This window comes from Psammomys obesus, unplaced genomic scaffold (genome assembly GCF_907164565.1).
Source record: "Psammomys obesus unplaced genomic scaffold, mPsaObe1.curated_primary_1811, whole genome shotgun sequence".
NCBI classification, from domain to species: domain Eukaryota; kingdom Metazoa; phylum Chordata; class Mammalia; order Rodentia; family Muridae; genus Psammomys; species Psammomys obesus.
In genome coordinates this window covers 5,481,271-5,492,416 of record NW_026589137.1, presented here as the reverse complement: position 1 = coordinate 5,492,416, position 11,146 = coordinate 5,481,271, and the positions used below count along the sequence as shown (strand labels likewise).

At 35.3% G+C, this 11,146-nt stretch overlaps 1 protein-coding gene across 1 annotated transcript in view; it reads left to right on the top strand.

Moving 5' to 3' along the window:
• The window catches only part of Htr2c (5-hydroxytryptamine receptor 2C), a 355,498-nt gene that overhangs the window by 279,962 nt on the left and 64,390 nt on the right, over positions 1-11,146 (top strand). The gene's annotated exons all lie outside the window — the stretch shown is intronic.

The window sequence follows — 11,146 nt, the reverse complement described above, 5'->3', positions numbered from 1 at the left end:
CAGCCTGACCAGAGTGAGACCAAGACGGCTGGTTGAAGGGAGGTCATTATACACTACTGGGTCTACTCTCATTGGTTAAAAGTCTGAGCAAAGATGAAGTCAATAATAAGGTGAATTATGACATCATGAGGCAGGAAAGTATTGGTCCCTAGGCTGTTCACTATAGTACAGGACACATTACAGAGCACTCAAGAAGAATATACTCTCCAAAACTTTCCTGTATATCAGGGAATATAAAGAGAAGATTGTAGTACAATAAATGTACTAAGATAGAGATATATGTAGTGTTCAGTTGGAAGACATATTAAGGGGATATTGATTATAGGTGGAGTTTCAGAAAGGGATACCCAAATGAAGTACTATTTACCTGGGTCTTTTGTGTAGGAGTTTCACTAGAAGAGAATGAAGAGTTATTGCAAAGGACTATTTCAAAGGAGTCAGTCTGGCAAAAAAAAATCAAAGTCAACAAATCATAGAAAACTTAGTCATTTGTGGCTATTCAGTTATTACTAAAATTACAGCAAATTAAGGAAAGCATGTAGTATTCTAATCCAAACTGAAGCCATGCCTTGTACACCCTAGTGACTAAAAAATACCTGTAGGAACTTAAATTTTAATTTTAACTTAACTTAATATATATACTATTCACATATTATAATACATATCATGGAATAAATTCAGACCATAATTTATAGGTATTTATTTCTATCACTAAAATAAATGTGTATCTGACAGAAAATTTCTTGGTACTTTGGTTTGTTATACCAGGTTCACGGGACCCTCAGAGACCACCAGGAGGTGACTTGATGCAATAGCAAGAGAGCTTTATTACAAGAGGGATCGAACTCGGGCCCCAAATCTCTCTGACACAGCAGTAGAGAAGTGGGACCCCGAGCTCTGAGTGAACAGGATTTTTAAAGGGAAAGTCTGTGAGCAGGGGGTTTCCATGGCATCAAGCAGGGGGACACAAGCCTTGGCATTACAGAATTGGGTGAAGTTTAGCAGGGCGGGGTGACCTTTTTCTGAGGCACACAATCACAATGGCTAAGGCATATAATCACAATGACTATTTTTCTAAACCACATCTGAAACATTGGAGAGAATTTTCCCACCCGATTCTCAACTGATTTCCATTGATTATTGCCAGGGAATTTGTCTCTATTTTCTATGAAGCATTTATTCTGTTGTATTTCCTGGAGCTGTTGCTAGGAGAGTTAACTTTGTTTTCTGCCAGGTGTACATTCTGTGATATTTCCTGGTACCTGAATTCAGTTCCCAGTCAAAATCTTTATTTCAAAATGGAGTTATATTCTTCAGGTTTATTACATTTGTTTCAGACATAGACAATCTCTGCCTCAAGATGGAAGTGCTGAAACAGAAAGAGGGAAATTATAACTGGTCTGGCAGCAATGAAGATGTTCTAGAAAGACACTTGAGTTTCTCAATCTGACTAATGCACTGTTAGAACATGGACCCAAATGAAAATTTCTCCAGAAATCTTATGCTGGGAGGATGAAAGGGCTCCATGCAGAAGAGGAACTAGTATCCTAGAGACTTCAAACAGTTCTCATAACTTCTCAGACCACTTTATATGAGAAGACTGAAGCCCATAATATGATGGATCAATAGTGGGCAGAAGTATATCTTGACTGGGACTCTTTACGTGTGCATATCTTTGGCTCTTTATTTGAAACTTGTTCTCGCTTCAGGGCTCAAAGATGGACTTGAAGGGTTTGGTTCATCTTGTTACCCCTCTTCCCAATATGGCCACATTGATTAAATCTCCTTTTCTCCTTTAAATTTGAACTTGGATCTCTTTATTAGCTTATTGGTGATAGATGGCCAGGCTTGACTGGGGCACAGGTAGTGACTTCTCACTCTGCTTCATAGAGTGTAGGGGCCTGAACGCTGTAAGTCATGCTGCTGTCTCCCTGTCTCCCTAGCTCCCTAGCTCCCTGTCTCCCTAGCAAGAGAATTGTTGCTACTGCTACCAAAACACAGTCAGACAGCTTGTTTAAGAAAAACACCCAAATCTGAGTATGAATTCTAATCTCCAAGATGATTGAATTAGTCTTGTTCCCATTCCTCCTTTTCTGTTGACTTAGAACTCTCCCCATATCATCAATATATACAAATAATTTCTTTTCAAAAATGTAGTCATCAGTGTTCTTAGTGTAATAAGCTTCAGCTAAATCCCAAAACAAGAAAATAAAGAAACACAAAATTAAAGTCATAATTCTTATATCATTTTCTGTATTATTTCATTTTTTTCAGCTAATGAAGAAGTGAGCCTATATCATACAAACCTAGCTGAAACTATCATTAAAATATACTTGGAAAGGCACAGATTGGAAAGTTTGTGATTTTTTCCTTATATGCAACAAACCACTCTGAAAATTACATATGAATAAAGAAATAAAATTTTGTATCATTAAGTCCATAGCGAATGGCTTGTAGTTTGTTTGAATGGAAGTAGCTTAATCAAACAATCATGGTTTGGGGGAGGGGAAGAATTACTTTTCCTTACTGTTAAGGCAGGCTTAATGGCACTTGATGGATTTCTAAAAATGAGGACACAAAGTTGGATGAGTGTGGAATGGGAAGAGATAAGGGAAAAGATGAGGGAAGGAGCTGAACATGATCAAAAACCAATGAACACAATTATCAAAAATAATAAAATATTAAATTCATATATAAAGCCTTAGAGTTTTCAAACTCAGTTTCAGTGAGGCAAATAGAGGATACTTTGAAAAAGTCATTTTTAGATCATAATGAACAACCCAGGTGTGCATTCCTAGTGGAACTGTAGGATGACAACTTATAAATGCCACAAAGTCCTCAGAGCTGAGATTTGAGTAGGCACAGCAGGCAGTTTTCCCAGCTAGAAGAAGACAGCTAATGTACTCTGTCCTTACAGCACTAATTTTTCCAAGTTTTGTCATAACATTATAGAGACACAGCCTCTAGGCTCAGGTTGGTGCTTAGCACTACATTTTTGATAATTAACGAATGGCTAACTTAATCTTTGTGTGCATTATCTAAAAACTTCTGTGCAGTATACTCTTCCAGCCATAGAACTGACTTTACTATAGGGCAAGAAGCCTGTGGGCACATTGTTTCAAGAAACAAGCAGTCAGTGTTGCTTAAACTGTGAGTATTTTTAGAGAGGGTAACTCATAAAGTATCATGGAACCTTTAATTAGGGAGAGAATTATTTCAAAGGTCTGCAACAGTTGATAGTTCTGATATATGGAGAACAATTGGAGAGAAGGGTAGATTATTGATTTTCAGGTTTCTTAATCATTTTGGTTATCACTGGTCAATGCCATTTCATAAGGACCAGAAGATAAATTCAGAAGAAGCCTTTATGTTAAATTCAGAGAAGCCTTTATTTGCATAGAGAAACATCAAAGAATGACAAATCTTTCAACAGAGAATGGAAGTTCAAGGTGCAGCAGTTGACCTTCACATGGACAGGAAGGTTGAACATTCTCCTTAGTGCTGCCAGGAAATCCCTACTTCATACTAAGATGGGGTGGCTGGTTACATATGTAGGATATCCCATCTCTCGGCCAACTTCATCATGACGTATAATGGAAATAACATTCTACTTGATTGAAGAACCATAAAATTTATATGTGAAGGAAACAGAGATGTTGAGCTACATCTCTAGGAAGACTTTGATGGGAATATTTATTAGAGAGTAACAACTGACTGCTATAACTTTAGCTCACAAGAGAGAATGTGTATGCAAGTGGATCTGTAAAGTCAGGGATAGGAGCTTTGCTTTGAGCCATAGGAGCCAGCAAAAGGAATAGCCAAATCTCCAGAAATTCCTTTGGACAAACAGGCAGTGCTTCAAAACTTGTGTCAACTTCTCTTAGCATTAAGTTAGTATAGAAAGTTTTGATGAATGGACATTTTTATTTAGGGAATTCAGGGGCAGAATACCCAGAGAATGAGAGAATCCAATTCTTACTCATTGAAATAATGCCATGTATAGAGTGAAAAGTAGAAGTAGAAATGGGTCAATAAGTCGGAAGTCTTATACCTCATATCAGGAGTTCAGGGAGGATTCAATAATTGTAAATAGGATAGAAACATCCTAATTTCAAGCAAGAACCCAAGTTACAAAGGGGAATGGGAATGATTGCAAGAGACAGTGTTATGCTACTCAATATTTTGAAGATATAACCAAGGGACTTATTTATTATATATAATAATATACATTTACAATATATCTTCAAGATTAGGCTTGCCTCATGAAATATTTTGTGAAATAAGCATTTACTTACCAAAAATTTAAATATGATCAATGTGTAGTTTTCAAATTTATTTGTAGTCACAAGTAAATATATTAATTAGATTCTTTTCACATAAAACTAATAACAGTATAATTTCTTACATGGTTAGACATAGATTTATATTTTCTATAAGATCCATGACTATGTAAAGAGTAAAAGTAAAAAATATAGATTTTGTATTTATCTTGCAAAAATTCAAATAAGAATTTTTATGAAATGTGTGGCTGTATTAAATTTTACCCACTTTTCTGTTTCTAGTATTTGCTCTTGTACAATTAAAACCTCATATTATTTTTATTTTCCATATATACAGACAAACAATAATTTATTCTTACTGAACTTATTGTTTTTACAAGTTTCAGATTTACTGGGCATACAAGCACATAAATTCAGAGATAATTTCATCTCTTGTTTTCCAAAGCTAAACATGTTATTTAAATATGCATCTCAGTAAAAATTAACAAAATACTTACAGGGGCTTGCAATATGGCTAACCATATAAGAACACTTAGGACTAAGATTGACCAATTGAGTTTAATCTCTGAGCACCTCTGATTAAAAGAAGAAAATAGACCAAAAAAATTATTTTCTATCCTCCACATGTTACCATGTCAAGTGCCAGCCCCACATATATACTCACAAACTAGCTAGATATCTAACAAAATAAATAAAGCAATGAATGATACAGGGACAGCCATGAAACTCATTCTTTGAGTATTCATCCAGCACTTAGAGGGAACATGGTTTAAGCTTTATAAAGGCAAAAAAAGTGCATAATAATAAAAGATGAAAGGTAGTACACTCTTAAGTTCTTGAATCTGATGGAATTAAGTTGAATTATCTAAATTTTTCAGTCAGTTTCATAAGTTATTTTATTTTGGAGTAAATTATCAAATTTAAGGAAGTAATATCTATATATAAGTAAATTTTAATTTTTAGAATGACTTTTGTATATTCAAATAATTTTTCAGTATCTACAAAACAGCATTTTTCACAATCATTAACATAATAGATTATCTCTTATATTTTACAGAGTTGAATTACCATTTCATTATTACAATTACAGTTGTTTTGCCATGATGTATTAGATTTGGGGGTATTTTTCTGAACCATGTTCTAATATTGTGATTGGAATTTTGCATTTATATTAATGAATGTTATTTGTCTATAATATATTTAAAGTGTTTTAAAGTTTTGATGTTGGCATTTTTAATATATGAATTTTAAAATGTCTTTTTTCTTCAGCGACCTGTACAACATTCACTTGTGTGCTAATTAATCTCTATTAGTCTGTGAAAGTTTCTGTAGTTTAGTTTGATATTTCTTTCTAGTTAATACTATTACAATAAGATCGAATATAGGAAATTATTTCACTTTTGTAAATTTAAGACATTTAAAAATTATTATTTATTTATTTGTTTATTTATTTAAATTTATGCACTTCGTATCCCAGCTGTTCCCCTCTCCATAATCTCCTCCCAGTCTCACCCTCCCTCCCTATTACCATCCTACAATCTTTCCCTAGTCCACTATTAGGGGAGGTCCTTTTACCCTTTCATCTGACCCTAGCCTATCAGGTCTCGTCAGGACTGGCTGCATTGCCTTCCTTTGTGGCCTGGAAAGGCTGTCCCCACCAATGGGAGGTGACCAAAGACAAAGCCACTGAGTTCATGTCAGAGATAGATCCTTTCCCCTTACTAGGGAACCTACTTTGAGACAGAGCTGTTGTGGACTACAACTGAGCAGGGGTTCTAGGTTATCTTCATACATGGTCCTTGTTTGGACCATCAGTCTCCACAAAGACACCAGTGCCCAGATTGTTGGTTTTGTTGGTTGCCATGTGGAACTCCTGTCTCCTTCAAGCCTCTCTATCTCCCCCTACTTTCATAAGAATCCCTGAACTCTGCCCAAAGTTTGACTATGTATCTCAACATCTGCTTTATTTCCATGTTGGGTAGAGTCTTTCAGAGACCTTCTGTGGTAAACTACTGTCCTATTCCCTGATTTATTCCTCTTCAAATAATTGTCCACTTTGACTTTCAGAATGAGGCTTGAGCACATTCCCTAATGTCCTACTTCTTGCTTAGGTTCTTTAGGCATACAGATTTTAGTATGTTTATTTTATGTTATAAGTCTAATATCTACTTATGAGTGAGTATATACCATCTGTGTTAACTCATCTGTGTTTCTGCTTCTGTGTTAACTCACTCAGAATGAGTCTTTCTACTTCCCACTATTTGCTTACAAATTTCATGATTTCCTTGTTTTTAATTGATGAGTAGTATTCCATTGTGGAAATGCACTATAATTTCTGTAACCATTCCTCCATTGAGGGGTATCTGGGCTGTTTCTAGATTCTGGCTATTATGAATAAAGCTGGTTCAAACATGGTTGAGCAAATGTACTTCTTGTATACTTGAGCTTATTTTGGATATATGTCTGGGAGTGGTATAGCTGAATATTGAGGTAGCACTATTTCTAATTTTCTGAGAAAGTGCCAGAATTATTTCCAAAGTGGTTGTAAAAGTTTACATCCTCACCAGTAATGGAGGAGAGTGCCCCTTTGTCCATATCTTCTACAGCATGTGTGGTTACTTAAGTTTGGGATCTCGGCCATTGTGATGGGTGTAAGGTGAAATTTCAGGGTTGTTTTGATTTGCAATTCTCTGATGATGAAAGATATTGAACATTTCTTCAAGTGTTTCTTTGACATTCGCTGTTCCTCTATTGAGAATTCTCTCTTTAGCTTTGTACACCATTTTTAATTGGATAACATGATGTATTTGTGTTTAAATTCTTGAGTTCTTTATATATTCTAGATATTAACCCTCTGTCAGATATAGGGTTGGTGAAGATGTTTTTTCTAACATTTAGTGTGTCTAGTTTTATGTTAAGGTCTTTGATCCACTTGGACCTTAGTTTTGTGCACAGTGATACGTACAGATATATGTGCATTTTTCTACATTTGGAGATTCAGTTAGACTACCGCCATTCATTTCAGATGCTCTCTTTTTTCCATTGTATATTTTTGGATTCTTTGTCAAAAATTAAGTACCTATAGGTGTGTGGGTTTCTTTCTGGGTCTTCTATTCGACTCCATTGATCTACCAGTCTGTTTCTATGCCAGTACCATACAGTTTTAATTGCTGATGCTCTGTAGTACAGCTTGAAATCAGGGATGGAGATACCTACAGAAGATCTCTTATTGTATAGGACTGTTTTAGTAATTCTGGGTTGTTTGGGTTTTTTTTCATATGAAATTGAGAATTGTTATTTAAATGTCTGTAAAAAATTGTGTTGGTACTTTGATGGGAATTGCATTGAATCAGTAGATTGGTTTTAGCAGGATGACCATTTTCGCTATGTTAATACTGATTATCCATGAGCATGGGAGATCATTTCATCTTCTGATATCTTCTTCAACTTTGTTCTTCAAAGACTTGAAAAATTTTTTAACAGGTACTTCACTTGCTTGGTTAGAGTCACACCAAGGTACTTTATGTTATTAGTGACTATTGGGAAGGATGTTATTTCCATAATTTCTTTCTCAGCCCTTTTGTCTTTGGTATACAGGAGGGCTACTGATTTTTTTTTGAGTCAATTTTGTATCTAGACACTTTAATGAAGGTGCTTATCAGCTGAAGGAGTTCTCTGGTTGAATTTTTGGGGTGACTCGTGGATATTATCACATCGTCTGAAAACAGTGATACTTCGACTTCTTCCTTTCTGATTTGTTTCCCCTTGATCTCCTTTAGAGATAAGGAGACAGTGGGCGGCCTTGTCTTGTGCCTGATTTCAGTGGGATTGAGTTAGTTTCTCTCTGTTTAGTTTGATGTTGGCTGTAGGCTTGCTGTATATTATCTTTACTATGTTTAGATATGTGCCTTATATCCCTGATCTTTTTGAGACTTTAAACATTAATGTGTGGGGGATTTTGTAAAAATGCTTTTTCGGCATCTAAGTAGATGATCATGTGGTTTTTTTTTTTTCCTTCAATTTGTTTATATGGTGGATTACATTGATGGATTCCCCTATATTGAACCACCCCTGCATTCCTGGAATGAAGCCTATTTGGTCATGGTAGATGATCTCTTTTATGTGTTCTTGGATTCAGTTTGCAAGTATTTTAACAAGTATTTTTGCATCAATGTTCATAAGAGAGATAGGTCTGAAGATCTCTTTTTTGTTGGGTCTTTGTTTGTTTTAGGTATCAAGGTGACTGTGGCTTTATGAAGAATGTGTTCCGTAGAGTTCCTTTTGTTTCTATTTTGTGGAATTCTTTGGAGAGAATTTGAGGTACCTCTTCTTTGAAGGTCTGGTAGAATTCTGCACTGAAACCATCTGGCCCTGGGATTTTTTTGGAAGGGAGATTTTTGATGACTGCTTCTATTTCCTTGGGGGATATAGGATTATTTAATCTATTTAGCTGATCTTGATTTAATTTTGGTAAATGGGTTCTATCAAAAAATTGTCCATTTCATTTAGATTTTCAAATTTTGTGGTATATAGGATATTTTAGTAAGTCTTAATGATTCTTTGGATTTCATCAGTGTCTGTCGTTATGTTCCCCTTTTTGTTTCTGATATTGCTGATTTGGATAATTTCTCTCTGCTTCCTGGTTAGTTTGGATAAAAGTTTGTTTATATTGTTGATTTTCTCAAAGAACCAGCTCTTGGTTTCATTGATTCTTTGAATTTTTTCTTTGTTTCTAATTCATTGATTTCAACCCTGAGTTTGATTATTTCTAATCATCTACTCTTTTTGGGTGTGTCTACTGTCCGCCTCTCCACCCTAGGGCTTTTATGTATGCCATTGAGTTGCTTGTATGAGATGTGTTAAACTTAGTGCTATGAACTTTCTCCTTAGCACTGATTTCATTTTGTCCAATATGTTTGGGTAAGTTGTGCCTTCATTTTCATAGATTTTTAGGAAGTCTCTAATTTCTTTTTTCATTTCTTCCCTGACCAAGCTTTCATTAAGTAGATGGTTGTTTAGTTTCCATGTGTATGAAGGCTATTTTGTTATTCCTGTTGTTGATGAGGTCTAGTTTTAAGCCATGGTGGTCTGATAGGATACAAGGAATTATTTTGATCTTCTTGTATCTGTTGATATGTGCTTTGTGCCTGACTCTATGGTCAATTTTTGAGAGGATTCCGTGAGGTGCTGAAAAGAAGGTATACTCTTTTTGGGTGAAAAGTTCTGTAGAGATTTATTAGGTCCCTTTAATTTAGGATCGGTGTAAGCGTCATTATTTTCCTATTTAGCTTCAGTCTAGATGATCAGTCACTTGGTGAGAATGGAGAGTTGAAGTTTCCCACTATTAAGGTATTCAGATCTATGTATGATTTAAACTTTAATACTTTTAGTTTATAAATCCAAGCACTCTAGTGTTTGGGGCATTGATGTTCAGGATTGTTATATCCTCCTGTTTGATTTTTTTATTTGATGAGAATGAAATGTCCCTCCTCATCTTTTTTGATTAATTTTGATTTAAAGTCTATTTTACTACATATTATGATGAACACTATAGCTTGTTTGCTGGATCTCTTTACTTAGAAAACCATTTTCAGAGGCTCTCTGTGGCAAGTTTCCAGGTTGTTTCCTGTTTTCTTCTTCTGATGTCTGTCCTCTTTGCCTTTCGGGATGGGGAATGAGCGTTTTAGTCAGGGTCCTCTCTCTTAATTAAATTCTTTAGATGCACAGGTTTTAGTAGATTTATCCTATGTTCTATGTCTATATGAGTGAGTATATACCGTGTGTGTCTTTCTGCTTCTGGGACAGTTCGCTCAGGATGATCCTTTCCAGGTCCCAACATTTACCTGCAAATTCCATGATTTCCTTATTTTTCATTGCAGAGTAGTACTCCATTGTGTAGATGTACCACAACTTCTACATCCAGTCTTCAGTTGAGGGCCATCTGGGCTGTTTCCAGCTTCTAGCTATTACAAACAAAGCTACTACACACATGGTTGAGCATATATCCTTATTGTGCACTTGAGCCTCTTTTAGATATATGCCTAGGAGTGATATGGCTGGATCTTGAGGAAGCACTATTCCTAGTTGTCTGAGAATGTGCCAGATTGATTTCCAGAGTGTTTGTACAAGTTTACATTCCCACCAGCAGTGGAGGAGGGTTCCCCTTTCTCCACAACCTCTCCAGCATGTGTTGTCACCTGAGTTTTTCATCTTGGCCATTCTGATGGGTGTAAGGTGAAATCTCAGGGTTGTTTGATTTGCATTTCCCTAATGGCTAATGATGTTGAACATTTCTTTAAGTGTTTCTCTGCCATTCAATATTCCTCTACAGAGAGTTTTGTAGAGGCTTGTTAATATTTCAGAAGAACCAGACTATAGTAGGGTTAAGATGATAATTTATTTTGTTGGACTGGTGCTCAGGGACTAGATTCAACAACTTAAATTACTCAAACTGCTAAAGAAAATAATGAACAAAGAACTAAAGGAGACAAGAGAAACAATGTTGCAATGAATAAAGAACAAATAAAGAGTTATAAAAGAGAACCAAGCACAAATCTGGGAGCTAGAAAGTGCAATAGCTCAAACAAAAGCTTGCTATAATTGTTTTTTGTCAACAACTTAACCTAACTTTATATCTTAAGTAATTAGAGAAAAAGAGCTAGATTAGCCAAACTAGCAAAATGATTAACATAATACAGAATAAGAAAATATACAATTAAGAAATCCAAAACCTCCTTGAAAATTTGACAGTTTTGGTGAAAAGAACTAAGAAAAAAAAATAAGTGGCACAATTCACTAAAATTTGACATCAAAGTGCATACTTTCTTTTGTAGAATTGAAAGGTTAACAAATAGGGAGCAAAAAAA